The sequence below is a fragment of the Camponotus vicinus genome, unplaced genomic scaffold, assembly GCF_025532165.1.
Source record: "Camponotus vicinus isolate PSW18456_S1 unplaced genomic scaffold, iyCamVici1.0 SCAF_11, whole genome shotgun sequence".
NCBI classification, from domain to species: Eukaryota; Metazoa; Arthropoda; class Insecta; order Hymenoptera; family Formicidae; genus Camponotus; species Camponotus vicinus.
The window spans coordinates 4,997,983-5,019,272 of record NW_028141947.1 but is presented as its reverse complement, the minus strand read 5'-3'; the positions used below and the strand labels follow the sequence as shown (position 1 = coordinate 5,019,272).

The window sequence follows — 21,290 nt, the reverse complement described above, 5'->3', positions numbered from 1 at the left end:
TGTGTTTACATGACATACATATTTATTACAATATCGCGTTTCTCGATCAAACGTATGACCTCAGAAGTTGTGTGTTTACATGACATACATATTTATTACAATATCGCGTACCCCAAGTGTTGTTAGTCTTTGGAAGTTTCTCGAGATATTAGGAAGTCATAACTGTGCATACGTATACTTTCCATATTACACTGATGATAATGGATAAAACATTGATTTATTGCGGCAAATTCTTATAAGGGGACATACATTTGCATACATTTTGTTATATATCTCAATATACAGAGTAAGTCATTAAAAATTAAGTACATCTATATGTTTGTCTTTATTTCTTCTTTCTCATAAAACTTTGAGTAGAGACAGCGTTGTATTTAATTTGTCCGTTTGTTCTTTCCAACAAAAAATGTTTTTACAGATATTTAAGAAAGTAGAATCATGTTTGTAAAACTATTATTATGTAGCAGTTTAACAATCATTGTATCGGTCTTTTCAATCGACAATCAGATAAGAAAGCTAAATGAAACAGACACATACATGCAATCATCCTATATAATACCGAAAAAATATGATATCATTCTTACCACATTCCTATCACATGTTAAAGAGGATACTTTTGTCGGCACCTGTAATATGAGTATTTTGATAACACAATCAATTAAAAAAATACAATTGTATTTAGATGTAAAAAGTGTTATCGATATAATAATGATTAATGATTCAAAATTTACTGATGGAAAAATAAGCGTTTATAAACTGGCAGAACCTTCTTATGAGATGAACATTACCGAATATTTAATCCTGGATAATGTATTGCCGGGATATTACATCATAAAATTAACCTATGTTATAACTGATGATACAGGTCTAAAAAAATTTTATAAAAGAAATAAACGACAATGGTAAGTAACTGTTAAAATATTAAATATGTAGTAATTACAGGATGACACAATCCTGGTACAGCATTTCATTGATTAAAAAGTGTTTTCTAAGAAAAGACATTTATATAGACATGTACCTATCTGAAAAGTTTCCATTCCTAATTATATGTTTCTTAAGATCTTAGTAACAAATTTTGCAATTTATTATTATTATTATTATTATTATTATTATTATTATCATTATTTTTAAAATGAATGTAAACTGCAAATAAAAATCAATTTAATTAAATCAGCAATAATGCACGTCTTATAAAACATTTTATCGTCAACAGTCGGACGAATTCAAATATTTCGGTAGTGTCTTGAATTGTTTTCAAAATCTAAATAAAACAATTCTGAAAGATTTATGTTTGTTTTCACAGAACTTGCGTATTTGAAATTTAAAATTTTGGCAAATATTTCATTTTTACACTGTTTACTAATAACAAACTTTAGGAAATCATTATTAATATTTAATCATTATTAATATTTAATGAAGCCTATTACAGAAGCATTTATAACATGAAATTAATCTATAATATATATAGCTGATGACATAGATCAAAAAAATTTTTTTTAAAGTTATAATAATTCGGAACGAAAACATTTCCAGACACATGTATGAATTTTTGTATGAATTTTGTATGAATTATTTGTATGAAGTTTATATGAATTTTTTTGTTCATATATTTCATAGAAGTCACTAACAAAATTTGATTAGATCATGAACAATCACTCAATTTTCATAAACACTTTATATATACAATTAAATATAAATATATAAAATTAAATATATATATATATATATGTATATATAAGCTATATTTATGCTGTTTCATATATTTAAACATTCACATACACGCGCACACACAATACCCATTTAAAAACAACTAAAAACATATATATGATTTATTTAACAAATTATCACTAAAATATGCAGTTTCTTTAACATGTATAAAATTATATGGAATGGTTAGGTAATATAGCAATGTCAATAACCACAATATAGTAATTAAAATCAATTAAAAGAAGTTATTGTTCTAATACTGTGTAATATTGAAATTTATTTTAATTTTATTAAACAAAATTTTTTTAATTTTAATTTTATTGAAATTTATAATTTTGATACTAAAATATTAACTATTAAATATTAATTATTTATTTTGTACCTGTATGTCCTAAAGTAAACATTTCATGACCATTACGTTTTATTAATGTCAAAATAATATCAAAATCATTATTAGATTACGTAATGTTATACAAAATATACATCAAAAGAATAAAAAGAACTCTATGCCGTAATTTTCTATATATATTATTCTTATATATAAATTGCATCCGTATATCTTCTTTTTATTCAATTTTTAATATTTCTATGTAATTGTCGACAATTTATTATCCATTCATATTTCTAAATATGATAGGTTGGCAACATATGTTGATAATATTGGGATCCAACACATGATTCCACGTTTGCCCGAATTTGCTATATCTTCTTCGCCTGCCTATAATATTATTATAAAACATTATCAAAATTATAGAGTTTTATCAAATATGCCGATACAAAAAATGGAAATGAATGATAATAACATGACGGTGACACATTTTCATACTACGTTTGTAAGGCCTAATTATTTTGTATTTCTATCTAACCGGACTAATATCTTTCATGTCTGGTCCAAGTAAAAGTAAGGTCAAGGTTGATATGTGGTGTGGAATGCACTGCGCATTTGCACACGAAATTGTTCAAAATATAACTCTATACTTGTTTCGTAAATGGGAACGTCTGAATAAATTTTGGCGAATAAATCATGTTGCAATTCCGGATTTTCCGGAAAACGAAAGCATCATAAATCTGAGCCTTGCTATTTATAGGTAATTATATTATAATATAATTAAAAAATATTAATATATTTCGACAGATGAAAAAAGGATAATAATTCTTGATACTTAAAATTATCTACATATTTTTTGGTCTATTTTTAAAATATTATTTGAATATATTTGAATATATATTTTTAAAAAATAAGTAAACTTGTATGAGACAATGAGAGAAACATACCTAAATATTTATTACATCTATAATCTGTATCAACTTATACGAAAAATAATATTAAAATATTATATACAGGGTAGACCATTTTAATATACGCACTGAAATATCTCAAAATCCATAAGTTTAAGACAAAAATGTTTCAGACAAAAGTTGTATGGTTTCGAGGGGGCCATAAGATGATACCATTGGTTTGACCTTGAAGAGTTATTTGAAAGTCACATGAAGGTCACCTTCAATTTCTTAAATGGAACTGCCTATTTTTTATTACAAATCCTTGTAGCTTATTTTGAGAGCTTTCCACTACAAACACTATAATTAAATTAGTTTTTATTAAGTTCTTTCCGAGTTGAGGCTTGAAATCATTTCTTAATATTACATAAACCGTAAAATATCTTGTAAAATATTTATTTTTCGATTACTTTACCTTAATACTTTTATGTACAAAATAATGAGAGAAATCAATTGGTGTATAGAAAACACATAGTTGTTTTGAAGAAAAAATATGTAATTTGCAATTAACAATTACATTTCTTTTTTCGAAACAATTATGTGTTTTCTTTACACCAATTGATTTCTCTCATTATTTTGTACATAAAAGTATTAAGATAAAGTAATCGAAAAATGAATATTTTACAAGATATTTTACGGTTTATGTAAAATTAAGAAATGATTTCAAGCCTCATAACTCAAAAAGTACTTAACGAAAAGGTACTTAATTATAGTGTTTTGGAAAGCTCTCGAGATAATCTACAAGAATATGTAATAAGAAATAGAAGATTCCATTTAAGAAATTAAAGCTGACCTTTATGTGACCTTCAAATGACTATCCAAGGTCAAATTTTTGCCACCATCTTCTGTCGCCCTCGAAGTCAAGCAACTTTTATTTGAAACATTTTGTTGTACATTCAAAAATAAAAAAGTTATTGGGATGGGTAACTTAAAATGGCTCACCCTGTATATATATAAAGTAAATATCGTATTATTTCGTGATAAGTCATTCATACGCGCAGACATTATAAAACATTAATATATAATTAATATGTTAATTTATAGAATTATTTAATTATATTAAATTTGTAAGCACAAAATATTTTCAACAGTAATAAGCTTTCTATATACAGGGTGATTCTGAACAAACGTTTGTCTTTAAAATATCAAATTCTTGAATGAATTCTAAGACGATTTTTCCTCTTGCAAAATTTTGCTCGGAGCTTAGTTTTTATACTATAAAGGAAAATAGTTAACTACTTACGGAACGAGTACAAGAGGTAGGCAGGGACGACGCGATATAGGCGATTACGTGGGGCACTCGCCGCGATCAGCTGATTGCTATACGCGATGACTGTAACAATCAGTGTGTGTGTGTGTGTGTGTGTGTGTGTGTGTGTGTGTGTGTGTGTGTGCGCGCGCGCGCGTGCGTACACATTCTCACACATACACTTATAAAAACTAAGCTCCGAGCAAAATTTTGCAAGAGGAAAAATCGTCTTAGAATTCATCCAAGAATTTGATATTTTAAAGACAAACGTTTGTTCAGAATCACCCTGTATAAAGCATTTTTTTTAAATTTTCAGAGAAGCAGATGTTACCTACATTGAGAATGTCGATTCTGTTGCGAGTAAAATTAAAGTTGCTCACTTCATAGCCCACAAAGTAGTACAGGAATGTCTTTATTATGAAAATCCACTTTGGTCGTTATCCTCTTCGTTAAATGAGGCTATTGTCGCATTTCTTGAATTATATATCACCGATAAGGTAATTGATTTAATCATTCTTTAACGCAAAACTTGCTCAGTTGCAAACAATATGATAGATATACATACATATCTATTATATTGTTTGCATATATATATATATATATATATATATATATATATATATATATACAGGGTGACCCATTTTAATTTAGGCAGCCAAATAACTCGAAAAATAAGCAAGATAGAGAAAAATGTTTTAGACAAAAGTTGTATGGTTTCGAGGGGGCCATAAGATGGTATCATTGGTTTGACCTTGAAGAGTCATTTGAAGGTCACGTGAAGGTCACTTCAATTTTTTTAAATGGAATACCCTATATATTTTTGTACATTCTTGTAGCTTATTTCGAGAGCTTTCCAAAACCCTATAATTAAGTACCTTTCCGTTAAGTACTTTTTGAGTTATGATGCTTGAAATAATTTCTTAATTTTACATAAACCGTAAAATATCTTGTAAAATATTCATTTTTCGATTATCTTACCTTAATACTTTTATGTACAAAATAATGAGAGGAATCAATTGGTGTAAAGAAAACACATAGTTGTTTTTAAGAAAAAATATGGAATTGTTAATTGCAAATTACATATTTTTTCTTCGAAACAACTATGTGTTTTCTTTACACCAAGTGATTCCTCTCATTATTTTGTACATAAAACTATTAAGGTAAGGTAATCGAAAAATGAATATTTTACAAGATATTTTACGGTTTATGTAAAATTAAGAAATTATTTCAAGCCTCATAACTCAAAAAGTACTTAACGAAAATGTACTTAATTATAGTGTTTTGGAAAGCTCTCGAGATGAGCTACAAGAATGTACAAAAATATATAGGATGTTCCATTTAAAAAAATTGAAGTGACCTTCACGTGACCTTCAAATGACTCTTCAAGGTCAAACCAATGATACCATCTTATGGCCCCCTCGAAACCATACAACTTTTGTCTAAAACATTTTTCTCTATCTTGCTTATTTTTCGAGTTATTTGGCTGCCTAAGTTAAAATGGGTCACCCTGTATATATACATATCTATTATATTGTTTGCAAGTGAGCAAGGTTTGAGTTAAACATAAAGATATATGTATATACATACATAATGTAAAAGCTCTTTATAATTTTAGCTTTATCAGAGCGTATAAATTTTTTTTGTGAATTAGAATATTACGCGAAGATTCTATATTTACAAAGAAAAATGATAATTTAAAAATAATGCTATATTTCTCAAACGTAGATAAAATATTCTTACATTTTTGTGTTTCTTTTATTTGTCAAAGTTACTATTATATTACATTTGTTCGACATCTTTATTATATAAAAGTGCTGGGATTTGGAACTTTCGGCCAGATTTCTTAGCTTACGCCTATTGTTCTCCTCTTATCGCTCGTGCTGCTCGTAACTAAGGAGCGCTCAGGAACGTGCGCGTCACAAATGTAATGTGGCAATTTATCTATCTAAGTTCTCTTTATTGTAATTACGTTTCAAAACACAAATATTTTAAATTGTTACAGAACATATACGTAATTAATAATAGAATAATTATTTTTATTATTAATAAACAATAGAGAACATAGATAGATTGCCACATTACATTTGTGACGCGCACGTTCCTGAGCGCTCCTTAGTTACGAGCGGCACGAGCGGTAAGAGGGGAACAGTAGACGTAAGCTAAGAAATTTGGCCGAAAGTTGCAAGTAAATCCGAGCACTGATATAAAATAAAGGAGAAATTATCATTCAGATTGCATAAATTATATATAAAGTTATTATAAAGTTAAGCATTTGTATGCATATGGAAATTGTGTAATACGATAATTTTGCTATATGAGATATTTGCTATATGATATAAATAATTCTAGAAAAATTTAATTTAAAAGTGATATCGTGTAACCATTTTTGTTATTATTATTAATATTATTTTTGAATTATTTATTCCATATTCAAAGAGCGAGAGCGAGGGGGAGAGAGGGATGGAGAGAGAAAGGGAGAGAGGGTGGGAGAAAGGGAGGGAAAGGGTGAGAGAGGGAGGGAGAGAGAGAGAGAGAGGAAGAGAGAGAGAGAGAGGGAGGGTGAGAGGGAGGGGAGAGATGGGATGGGAGAAAGGGAGGGGGCGTGACAGAAAAAGAGGGAGAGAGAGAATAAGTAACAAATTTTTTTTACATATACGTAAAAGTAGCGGTCCTAGTACATATTGCTACTGTGTGTTAAATCTAATATTAACTAAGTAAATACATTAAAATTATTTTCTATAGGTTCTCCCAAATAACCGAGTAATAGATTTGTTTGTGGTACAATTTGAACAAGAATCCCATCATCTTGATACTGAATATAATACATCGCTTTATAATACATCATTCAACAGTGCTGTCGAAAATCCCTTTTACATTAAAGGTATGATAATATAATTAAGAACTGATCATGCGTAAATATTGATTATAAATATTTAAAAAAATATATAGAATAATTGATAAAAAATTTAATTTTATATATAATGGCTTCATTATATACAGAGTGAGCCATTTTAATTAACGCACGCAATTATTTCGGAAACAAAGCATTTTAGAGAAAAATGTTTCAGACAAAAGTTTTATGGTTTCGAGGGGGCCATAAGATGGTATCATTGGTTTGACCTTGAAGAGTTATTTGAAGGTCACATGAAGGTCACCTTCAATTTCTTAAATGGAACCTACTATTTGTCATTGCATATTCTTGTAGCTTATCTCGAGAGCTTTCCAAAACACTATAATTAAGTACCTTTTCGTTAAGTACTTTTTGAGTTATGAGGCTTGAAATAATTTCTTAATTTTACATAAACCGTAAAAAAAATATCTTGTAAAATATTCATTTTTCGATTATCTTATCTTAATACTTTTATGTACAAAATAATGAGAGGAATCAATTGGTGTAAAGAAAACACATAGTTGTTTTTAAGAAAAAATATGGAATTGTTAATTGCAAATTATATATTTTTTCTTCAAAACAACTATGTGTTTTCTTTACACCATTTGATTCCTCTCATTATTTTGTACGTAAAAGTATTAAGGTAAGATAATCGAAAAATGAATATTTTACAAGATATTTTACGGTTTATGTAAAATTAAGAAATGATTTCAAGCCTCATAACTCAAAAAGTACTTAACGAAAAGGTACTTAATTATAGTGTTTTGGAAAGCTCTCGAGATAAGCTATAAGAGCGTCTAAAAATATATAGGGTGTTCCATTTAAAAAAATTGAAGTGACCTTCACGTGACCTTCAAATGACTCTTCAGTGTCAAACCAATGATACCATCTTATGGCCCCCTCGAAACCATAAAACTTTTGTCTGAAACATTTTTCTCTAAAATGCTTTGTTTCCGAAATAATTGCGTGCGTTAATTAAAATGGCTCACCCTGTATATATATATATATATATATATAATTGTCTGCGACACCCTGTATATATATATATATATATATATATATATATATATATATATATATATATATATATACAGGGTGTCGCAGATCACCCGTATCAGCCGAACATCTCAAAAACAGAGCGCGGCAGACAAAAATATTTCAGACAAAAATTGTAAGGTTTCAAGTAACGCATTACATGGCGATATCAGTTTGACCTTGAAGAGTTATTTGAAGGTCACGTGAAGGTCACCGTCAATTTCTTAAATGGAACCCCCTACTTTTTATATTCTTGTAGCATATTCTTGTAGCTTATCTCGAGGGCTTTCCAAAACACTATAATAAAATATTTTTCCCTCAAGTACTTATTGAGTTATAAGACTTGAAATCATTTCTTAATTTTACATAAACCGTAAAATATCTTGTAAAAAATTTCATTTTTCGATTATCTTACCTTAATACTTTTATGTACAAAATAATGAGAGGAATCAATTGTGTAAAGAAAACACATAGTTATTTTTAAGAAAAAATATGTAATTGTTAATTGCAAATTATATATTTTTTCTTCGAAACAATTATATGGTTTCTTTACACCAAATGATTCTTCTCATTATTTTGTATATAAAAGTATTAAGGTAAAGTAATCGAAAAATAAATATTTTACAAGATATTTTACGGTTTATGTAAAATTAAGAAATGATTTCAAGCCTCATAACTCGAAAAGTACTTAATGAAAACTAACTTAATTATAGTGTTTTGAAAAGCTCTCGAGATGAGCTACAAGAACATGCAAAAGCATATAGGGTGTCCCATTTAAAAAGTTGGAGATGATCTTCACGTGACTTTCAGCTGACTCTTCAAGGTCAAAATAATGGCACTGTCTCATGTCCCCCTTAAAACCATATAACTTTTGTCTGAAACGTTTTTTTCTACAATCAAAATTGAAAAAGTTATTCGGGGTGATCGATTAAAATGGGACACACTATATATATATATATATATATATATATATGGGGTGTATCTGAAATGATGCACTAAACTTTAGGAGCGTATTCCAGGGATCAAAATAAGACTTCTTTTTTCCTATGAACATGGGTCCGTAAATGAACCCCCCCTCCGAGCTAGAGGCCCCTAAAGTTTGGGAAAAAAAATTGAAAATTGGCTGTATTATGGATTGCTTTATTATTTGACCTTGGTTTTGACGTTACCTCACCCTCTCTTGAGAGATAAATAAATTTGCGTTGCGGGTGTTTGGTCAATTTCACACATTTTCGAATTTTAGCTCGGAGGGGGTTCATTTGCGGACCCATGTTCATAAGAAAAAAAAGTCTTATTTTGACCTCTAGAATACACTCCTAAAGTTTAGTGCATCATTTCAGATATACCCTGTGACATCTGAACTGACATCTGTGTATCGATCAATTTATTATAATTGCAGTCGATAATCTCTCGTATGATAAAAAGTTTGACACAAAATAAAACTCACCCTGTATATACACACACATATATACAGGGTGTTCCACAACTCGCAATTGAAATTTTAATAACATATTCCTGAGTAAAAACTGAGACGAAAATTCTAATGAAAAAATGTTGAGGCTACAATAGTTTTTGAGTTATAAACGATCAAAGCTTGCCAATGATATCGTGTAGAATTCGCGCCCTTAGGTTCGTAACTATATTTACATGTGTACCAACCTGTCATCTGTTATTGATTTATTCATGTTAGATGATATTGATTTTTACTGCAGCTGATTTCATTTTTTATTTCAGTTCTTTATTATATACATCATACATTATGGTGATTAATTAATATTAACAAATTACAAATAATATACAGAAAACATTTAATTCTTTTTTAAATAAAAATTTAAATAATTGTTCAGCTATTACATTTAAACGAAATTATACAATCTAATGTTTTAACATATTTGAGAAATGAGATACATTTCTTTTTAATCAAAGAAATATTTGTAGAAATTAGTCTAGTATTATTATAAAGTAAAATAAAAAAATAAAATTAGCTGTGCAGTAGAAATCAATATCACATGAAAAAATCAATTACAGATGACAGATCAGTACACATGTAAATGTAGTTACGGATCTAAGCGCGCGAATTCTACACGATATCATTGGCAAACTTTAATCGCTTATACCTCAAAACGAGGGGCAAATCGCTGAGGGCATTGCGGTGTACAGATTTGAGGCATTGGTAGACTTATTGGGCATTGTTTGAGAATTACTGGCGTTTCTTGGGCATTAGTGGGCATTGCTTGGGCATTACTGAGCATTGCTTGGACATTACTGGGCATTGCTTGGGCATTACTGGGCATTACTTGGGCATTATTAGGTTTTATTGAAGTATTAATGCGTATTATGGACGTTATTAAAGTAATATTAAGTCTTTTTTTCCAAATAATAATTTCATGTCACAATTACAACACTCAATAAAACGTGTTTTTAAATTTTAGGTAAATTGTATAAATATCTTATGATGTTATCCGTTGAATATTCCGGTCGGTAAACGCCGGTTCAGCGCTGCTATCACTACTATTGTTCTCGTTTTGTTACGTCATCATCGAAATTTGGATATAAGGGTGTCCCATTTTAAATAATACGCTAAAATATCTCCGAAACGGTGTGTTAAATAAAAAAATGTTTCAAACAAAAGTTGTATGGCTTGAAGGGGGCCATCAAATGGTGTCATTAATTTGACCTTAAATAGTTACTTGAAGGTCACGTGAAGGTCACCGTCAATTTTTTAAATGGAACTGTCTATTTTTTATTGCACATTCTTGTAGCTTATCTCGAGGGCTTTCCAAAACACTATAATAAAATATTTTTCTCTCAAGTACTTTTTGAGTTATAAGGCTTGAAATCATTTCTTAATTTTACATAAACCGTAAAATATCTTGTAAAATATTTATTTTTCGATTATCTTACCTTAATACTTTTATGTACAAAATAATGAGAGAAATCAATTGGTGTAAAGAAAATACATAGTTGTTTCGAAGAAAAAATATGAAATTTGCAATTAACAATTACATATTTTTTCTTAAAAATAACTATGTGTTTTCTTTACACCAATTGATTCCTCTCATTATTTTGTACATAAAAATATTAAGGTAAGATAATCGAAAAATGAATATTTTACAAGATATTTTACGGTTTATGTAAAATTAAGAAATGATTTCAAGCCTTATAACTCAAAAAGTACTTGAGGGAAAAATATTTTATTATAGTGTTTTGGAAAGTCCTCGAGATAAGCTACAAGAATATATGCAATAAAAAATAGGCAGTTCCATTTAAAAAATTAAGGGTGACCTTCAAGTAACTATTTAAGGTCAAATTAATGACACCATCTGATGGCCCCCTTCAAGCCATACAACTTTTGTTTGAAATATTGTTTTATTTAACGCACTGTTTCGGAGATATTTGTGCGTATTATTTAAAATGGGACACCCTGTATATTAGATGATTTAAATAAAGTGTATTTATGTAAATCTATTAAGGTAAATATTAATTTATACAGTTTTACTATGACTGTGTTCAGCAGAAAAAGCAACTTATTTGCAACTGTTGTAAGATTCTTCAATACGATTAATTCTTGTCGAAATTCTTAGCCGTTCTTGCCCTTAGTTCTTATCGATCTAAATGTAATAAATTAATCATATAAAAAATTTTATAACAGTTGCAAAGCTACTTTTTCTGCTGAACGCAGCCTATTAATCTTGCTTGGGCATTGGTGGGCATTACTAGGCATTAGTAAAAAATTTAGCAGTAATGCCCAGGAATTGGGTATTAGTAGGCATTAATGTACATAATTTTGATCAGCGGTTTGCCCCTCGCCTCAAAAACTATTGCAGCCTCAATCTTGTTGTGTCTCCGAATTTTCGTCTCTGTCTTTGCTCAGGAATATGTTATTAAAATTTCAATTGCGAATTATGAACACCGTGTATATATAATATACATATAATTAATAATAATTTATTACATATATATACACGTAGTGTACATATATATAGAGTTTATTTTATTTACCAAATTAAATATGTTTAAAAATAAACATAATAATAAAATAATCTTAAATATATTTAATATTCACATGTTGATCTTTCTTTCTCAATATATTTAAATATATATATAATTATAATTATTATTAATTTATAAGTATTATTATCTTATATTCTGATATAAATTATGTAAATGTAGGATCCGGTGTATTGCGTTTGTTACAACAAATGGTTACTGAACAAATATTTTGGGAGAGTATCCGCAAATATGTAAGAGATAAGTAAGTAATATACTGTACTACTATAATTATTCTACTACAGAAAACTAAATATGATGAATGATTGATTATATATCATAAAAGTCTTTTATATTTATTTTTATTTCAACTTACATCGAATCTTTCATACTTTATTATTAACCATACACAATTTCCTTTATCTTCAATGTCATTAAATATTCAAGATAAACTTTCAATTTACACATACACTTATCTTTTAAAAATAATTAAGTTAGGCTATTCCTAGTTAAATTATAGTTAAAAACTGTAGCATATCAAATATTTATGGAAACTATAAGTCATATGATTAATTACATAATTATTTATATAACTAATTCAACTAAATAAAAAATATAATTAACGTAGCAACTTTATATATTGTGTTAATATTGTGTTAATTTTATATGTTTTTATAATATTTATATGTTGCTCATAATACTTTTTGACACTTTGACAATAAATTTTGCACAAATTTTGTAACTTTAGCAAACCTGTTGACTATTTTGCTGAAATGGAGAATCCTTCTACACAAAAATCTGCAAACAATTTGTATCTTATATGGCTGATAATTAAATCTTGGACAGTAATATTATCACAAAAATATTATCCTGTATTGAAAATAACACGAGAATATAGTTCTTCTGTAGAATGGGTACAGGTATCAACGCATAATTTAAATAATTTAAATAAGTTGGCGAATTATGACGTACCTATAACGTATACTACACAGCATTTTATTGGTACTTCAAGTAAAATTTCATTGAACTATTTTCTACAATTTGGATTACGTTTGACTTTTAAAGAGGATGGCTGGATATTATTTAACATAAAACAAACTGGTAAATATGTAACAAATTTATCACACTTTATAATGTTTATAATATAATGAAAATTTTATATTATTTTAATTATATACAAGTTCCTAAATTATCTAAACGTTTTCACTTGTTATATATTCAAAATGATTGACTGTAGAATATAATGATAATTATTCTGTTACTCTCTAAAAGTGAATCAGTGTACTATTACTGAAAAACAGAAAATAGTCACTGATATTATAGCAGTTATAAATACAGCACTGTAAATCACTAACATTTCACTGAAAGAATTAGTAATATTGATTGTCTGAATCAGTATCAGTAATATTTTATTTATATTTATTATATTAAAAATTTTATTTTATTTATATTACATGCATGTTGAACTTGTTGTCTTAAATATAATAGATAATGAATGGATCATTTTCGTTTATTCTCCGGACATTTATTTATGTCCGACTTATACAATCGATTTAATATTTGAAGTTCCTCTAGTCAGATTGTATCAGAAATTAAATCGAAGTAATATTTTAAATTTTATCTGTCGCCCTTTGCAAACTTTAATTCTCATTATTGAAACTTAAATACGAAAGGGATAGCGCATCGTAGCGATAAACGAACGAACTAGTGATTACTAGTTTTACAGTGAAATTTACTTCCACTGACCATAATCAGTGAGATATAAGATGAAGTAACAAAAAATAAGCGTTTTCACTGAAGAGGGGCGGGGGGGAGGGGGTTAGTAAAATACTCATTGATTCTCTTGTCAATGAAATCTTATTTTACTGTTTAAATTAGTGATATTTTCATTGATTCACTTTTAGAGAGTACATTATCATTTGCAAGAAAGATAAATATCTTTCTGTATAATATTACTTTCTTTTTGTATAATATTAAGTAATAAAGTTATTTATTCTTACAAATGTATAGTAAATTTAATAATATATCTTCTGTGTTAAATTTAAATAAGTAATTTCAGAATTTCATTAAATTTTTGAGTCTACAATGCATTTAAGTCTTCAATAAAATTGTGTTTGTTTTGATATTGTATATTATTAGGCATGGATATTTTAATTAAAGTTTAACTACAGCAAAAACTTTCCTTTCATTTTGCTTAAATTGTTTTCTTAAATGCATAATGTAATTCTTTAAAGTAAGATATAATTTATATAGATACATGTATATATAAAAATAAGAATTTTTTTATCTAATTAATAAATTTATTATTTGATAATTTAGTCAACTTATTTACCATGTAAAACAAACTATTGCAGATCAATTTTATTATCAATTTTATTACTTTGGCCATACATACATTTTGTATTATATAGCATTATTAAATAGTATTTTGTATGTGCATGTGCGTGTAAATTTTAAGCTACATAATTTTAAACCATTTATAACCTACCTTTTAACACAACATGTAATTAATGATTATAGAAAAACTTTTTTATGTTAGTTTCAGATTATGTTTTTATATGAATATATAGATAATAACAAATAATGTTATGTATAATGCAAATTGATCATTATTTATATAATTAAAAAAATTGGTTTAAATTTATATAAAATTTCTTGTACAATTATTATATATACTCAATTTTAGTGCAAAGTAATTTCATATATATAATATTTTACAATCTGGTTTTCCTATTTATTTACAATTTTTGATACACTTTTTTATCTGCGTTAATGTATAAAAACAGATACTTATATTGATAAATCTATCTGAAAGAATTATAATCGTTATATATTCATTTGTTACCGATAGGATATTATCGAATCAATTACGATATCGAAAACTGGCGAAGAATTACAAGTTATCTAAATTCTGAAAATTATATGAAAATACATGTTCTGAATCGTGCCCAAATTATCGATGACGCTTTCCACTTAATGATAACAAACCAATTTAATTCCATTGTATTCTGGAATATTACAAAATATCTATCACGAGAAACAGACTACGTGGCATGGTATCCCATGTTCAAAGCCTTGGAATATCTGTCCAATATCTTTCTATTTCAGGAAAATGTATATTTTAATATCAAGGTAATAACAAATATTATAAACAGTATCAACAGTGATGTATTAAATATATTAAAACGCTTTAAACATATTACTTATTACACATATTAATATCATGTGCATTTATAACAATAATTATTAAGTACTTTCCGAAAAGATACATACAATAAAATACATGTAGCTAAAAAATTTGATTACGATTTTTAAACATATTTTGGATGAATGATAAGTATCTATTTGTAAATTAATATTCGAATAGAGTATATACTAATAAAAAGTTGGAGAGGAAAATGGAGAAAAATAATGGAAAAAATTGTTACCATTTTTAATCACAGCATGATATTCATAATGACGATTTAAATATCATTAATTTTTAGATAGAAAATTAGTAGGAAACATATATGTACATTAGTTATCTGTGTGTTTAATACACACACAAACAGTTAAAAAGTTATTAAATTATATTATACGTATAATACATGTATGTCTACATGTATGTCTATATGTCTACAAAATATGCATTTTTGTATGTATATTTTGATATGGACATGTGTGCATGTGTTAAGCATGTGTGAATGTGCACGTAAGAAGAATTCAAATTTGTGTAAATACGTATACAATATAAGTATAGCTATATAATAGATATCTTTATAAAAAGAAATTTAGAGTTGTTTACCAAGACAAAACATTCTTAATATATGAAACCATGTAAAATACATTTCCGCAAGATATCTTTCGGTATGGCAAAATATAATGCAAGAATCGGAAAATATAAAATTTATATCAAGTAACAATATAAATACATATAAATATATATGTATATATATATATATATATATATATTTATATATTTAGGAGAAAATGCGAAACTTACTATACAATTTGCTTAATAAACTTGAATACGATGAAGTTTCTAATGAACACGATCTTACAAAGAGATTAAGAATGGAGGCTGCGAAATGGGTATGTAATCTTGATGGTCGCATATGCATAGAAAATGCCCAACATAATTTAAATCGACATATCGCAGATCCCGAAAATAACACGTAATTTTTCTTATATATTCTCGGTTATTTTAATTTGATTGTTTTGTAGATACATGTGCAATGTTTATTACATTATTTATATATCAAAATTATATATCAAAATTTAAATTTATTATGTTATGTTATGCAATTATAATTTGTTAAATTATTTAATCAAAATATAAGATTAATATGTGCAAAACTTTTATATTAGAATTTGTATTTTGTTAAATCTCGTAGGCTTTTGCCATGGTGGAAAGAATGGACATACTGTCAAGGTTTAAAAGTATTGTACTATTCTCTTAGCGATGAAGATTCTCCTTGGTAGGGAGTATATTGTCTGGGAAAAGAAAAATTTAAACCTAAACTTTTAAAATTTCTCTCTTGCCCTGAGAATTCACAATTTATTAAAGACTATCTAAATCTAATAAAAAATGATAGTACAACATCGATTATGTTTTTAAAAGATTTTTCCGATAAAGATTATATTAATTATTTTCTTTTTACAATTGCGAAGCATGCAAGGGATCCTGTAATACTCAATTTCATATTACATAATCTTGAGCATATAAAACCTAAGTAACACAGTTTTCTCTCCGTAAATATGTATCTATCATTCAACAATTTATTTGTGTATCAATACATTTACTGTTTTACTGTTACAGACAAGTCAGCAAGTATGCAACGTTTATTATTATTATTAATCATGTGTATTTCACAAATCAACTCGAAAAGGTAAAAATTGCATGTGCTTATGTACATATATATATATATATATATATATATATATATATATATATATATATATGTGTAAAATAAATAACCATGATACGACATCAAATATTGCTGTTTAATATCATCAAAATAATCTGCTTTAGATAAACGACTTCCTAACAGATAAATTTCTTAATGTAACGCAAGTTGAATTAAATGAATGTAAGAAGTTATGGTTTTTTGTGAAAGAAAGTAATATGAAAGTAAAGGTAAATTTTATGAATATCATTATTCTAATATTTCATTTATTAATCATTGATTTTTTTTCATGCAGAATATATTAATGTCACAGTATCACAAAGTAACAAGCAAAAATTAATGTTATTTAATTTTTTTTATAAAATAAGCATATTTTTATTTCTAATTTCCGATAATATATTATTTTGGAAATATGTATTTTTAATGAATGAGAAAGTGGGAGAAAGTGAGCGAGCAAGCGAAAGCAAAAGAGAAAGATAATTTCTTTACTTGGAAATTTTAGTGAAAATCGATTTATATAAATTTTAAAAAGAGAATTTACAAGCTTCAGATTTAAATCTTAGTTAGTCTAGATGTTCAGCTCTTAGTTAAATAAATTTAAATGTTTTTCAATATGATTGAGAAAGTATTACGTAATGTGATTCGCATACTTTAATATTACACGAGCCATTTGTTTACTAAAATAAAAATTTAATAAAGATGGATAAGTTAAGAAGAATTAATGCACTTGCTAGATATAACAGTTATAATATTATGATATTATAATGATATTATCTCTGTGACAGCTGCAACTCATATAAATTTCTAATTTTATTTTTAAAATCTTTAATTTTTAAAATCTTTAATTCTAAATTTTGATTTTTATTTGTTGAAAGTTACTTGCAAAGTATTATTTATAAGCAGTGTTTTCTCCGTTATCTGGATAAAATTATCTAGATTTTCACTTAGATGCAATTATTGTTTATTTTATCTTTTATCTATATAATTCAAGTTTGTGGTATCTTTATCTGTATCTCAGATATAAGAAAAGTGATATCTTTTATTAAAACACATAAGATAATGTAATCAGTGTGCACTGAGTACAATTTCTTCAAACTAGCAATTTACCGGCCGGCTACTCTAATCGGTCAATTTCAACATTTCAATCGTAATCGAGCCCGCAACCTATAGTGTAATACGGATTTAAAAGCGTTCCACTTAATGATCGCGGAACTTGTAAACATAATGTGTCTTTGTTTAACTTTTAGCGAACAACAAGGAGAAGATGATTTTGCGAGCGTTGCGATTGTTAAGTGGAACGTAGCCATAATCACATTGGTCGATTGACATTGACATTGTGGACACGGCCTATACTCGTTATTATTGTCAAATGAATACATGCTTATTTTCTGTAATTTTTTGTCTGGAGTGTATTATTTTTATATATCCTAAATTGTCTTAAATATTATCTTAAAAGTATCTAGATAAAATATTTAACTAATACATCTTTTATCTAGATACACTCAAACCGAATTATCTTTATTTTATCTGAGATACATGAGTATATGATTTATCTAATCTGTATCTAAATTATTTTAATTTATCTAAGCGCAACACTGTTTATAAGCAATCCTTGCAAACAAAAGAGTTGTTAAGTAAAATATAGTGCAACACAATGCACATAATATAATAGAACACATAGTACAATAGAAGAATGATTTTATTCTCATTTCAGCAAATTTGTAATTTTCATAATCCATAATTATTATTTATTTCTATTATGTTTAAGATTATTAATATTATTGTATGTATTATATATATGTATTAAATGTATTAATATTATACAGGGTGACCCATTTTAACTTAGGCAGCCAAATAACTCGAAAACCAAGCCCGGGAGAGAAAAATATTTCAGACAAAAGTTGTTTGGTTTCGAGGGGGCCATAAGATGGTGACAATGATTTGACCTTGAACAGTCATTTGAAGGTCACATAAAGGTCACCTTAAATTTCTTAAATGGAATACCCTATATATTTTTGCACATTCTTGTAGCTGACATCGAGAGCTTTCCAAAACACTATAATTAAGTACCTTTCCGTTAAGTACTTTTTGAGTTATGATGCTTGAAATAATTTCTTAATTTTACATAAACCGTAAAATATCTTGTAAAATATTCATTTTTCGATTATCTTACCTTAATACTTTTACGTACAAAATAATGAGAGTAATCAATTGGTGTAAAGAAAACACATAGTTGTTTTGAAGAAAAAATATGTAATTTGCAATTAACAATTCCATATTTTTTCTTAAAAACAACTATGTGTTTTCTTTACACCAATTGATTCCTCTCATTATTTTGTACATAAAAGTATTAAGATAAGATAATCGAAAAATGAATATTTTACAAGATATTTTTTTTACGGTTTATGTAAAATTAAGAAATTATTTCAAGCCTCATAACTCAAAAAGTACTTAACGAAAATGTACTTAATTATAGTGTTTTGGAAAGCTCTCGAGATGAGCTACAAGAATGTACAAAAATATATAGGATGTTCCATTTAAAAAAATTGAAGTGACCTTCACGTGAAATTCAAATGACTCTTCAAGGTCAAACCAATGATACCATCTTATGGCCCCCTCGAAACCATACAACTTTTGTCTAAAACATTTTTCTCTATCTTGCTTATTTTTCGAGTTATTTGGCTGCCTAAGTTAAAATGGGTCACCCTGTATATACAGGGTATGTCATTTTAAGAGATGCAGCTGAATATCTCTTAAAGTAAAAGAGATTGGGAAAAATGTTTCAGACAATAGTTGTATGGTTTCGAGTGGGACATAAGACGGTGCCATTAGTGTGACCTTGAAGAGTCAGCTGAAGGTCACGTAGAGGTCACCTCCAACTTTGTAAATGGGACACCCTATATGCTTTTGCATATTCTTGTAGCTCATCTCGAGAGCTTTCCAAAACACTATAATTAAGTTAGTTTTCATTAAGTACTTTCCGAGTTATGAGGCTTGAAATAATTTCTTAATTTTACATAAACTGTAAAATATCTTGTAAAATATTCATTTTTCGATTATCTTACCTTAATACTTTTAAGTACAAAATAATGAGAGGAATCAATTGGTGTAAAGAAAACACATAGGTGTTTCGAAGAAAAAATATGTAATTTGCAATTAACAATTACATATCGGAAAGTACCTAATGAAAACTTAGTTATAATGTTTGGGAAAGCTCTCGAGATAATCTACAAGAATATGCAAAAGCATATAGTGTGTCCCATTTACAAAGTTGAAGGTGACCTTCACGTGACCTTCAGCTATCTCTTCAAGGTCAAACTAATGGCACCGTCTTATGTCCCCCTCGAAACCATACAACTATTGTCTGAAACATTTTTCCCAATCTCTTTTACTTGAAGAGATATTCAGCTGCATCACTTAAAATGACACACCCTGTATATACACATACACGAGATAATATTTAATATAATATTTATTAATAATTATTGGCTATTCACACTAATACTTAATACCGATATAATCTGTTTTAGACAAGCAAATTAACAGAATTAGCAGAAAATTTCATATGTATGCAGCAATATATTTTAAATATTGAAAGCAAGATACAAATGCGCTTTTTCGAAATCAAAAGTCAACAGAATTACTTTCAAAATTTTGTCAAATATCAACAATAACCGTTTAATAAAAGTAACAATTGTGACGCGAATACATCTATATATATTTTTTACAAATAGCTTTTTATAATGTTTATAGTTTTCGATTTATTATTTATGCTTAATAATATATAATTAAATGCACGTGCATTAACAACGATTCATTTTAGCCTGCAATTCACTGATGTTTTTATTTCCTTATTAATATGAAGTAAAGCATAGTGTAAATTATATTCATAATAATAATATATAAATAATTATAATTAAATTATGTTATATTATTATTAAATATATAATTAAATTAAGTGTAAATTATGTTCATAATTTTAATATATAAATAATTATAATTAAATTATGTTATATTATACAATTAATTTTAATTATATTAAATGAGAAAGTATCTGCAATATATTTAACATTATATTATTAATGTACTAAAAACGTATTATCTAATTTAAATTGTATTCTGATTTATTTTTTAAATTGTATTTGATTTGTTCTATATTTGTAACTTTATTTGTTAATATTTATTAATTATATTATCTTGAATCAAATTTTTATTATAGGTATAATATAGATATAATAATGCATATTAATATTTAAAT

The 21,290-nt window shown here is 27.0% G+C and overlaps 1 pseudogene; it reads left to right on the top strand.

Annotated features, from left to right (window-relative positions):
• The first annotated feature begins 435 nt into the window (after positions 1-435).
• On the top strand, positions 436-20,706 carry LOC145961425 (aminopeptidase N-like; annotated as a pseudogene).
• Positions 20,707-21,290: the final 584 nt, after the last annotated feature.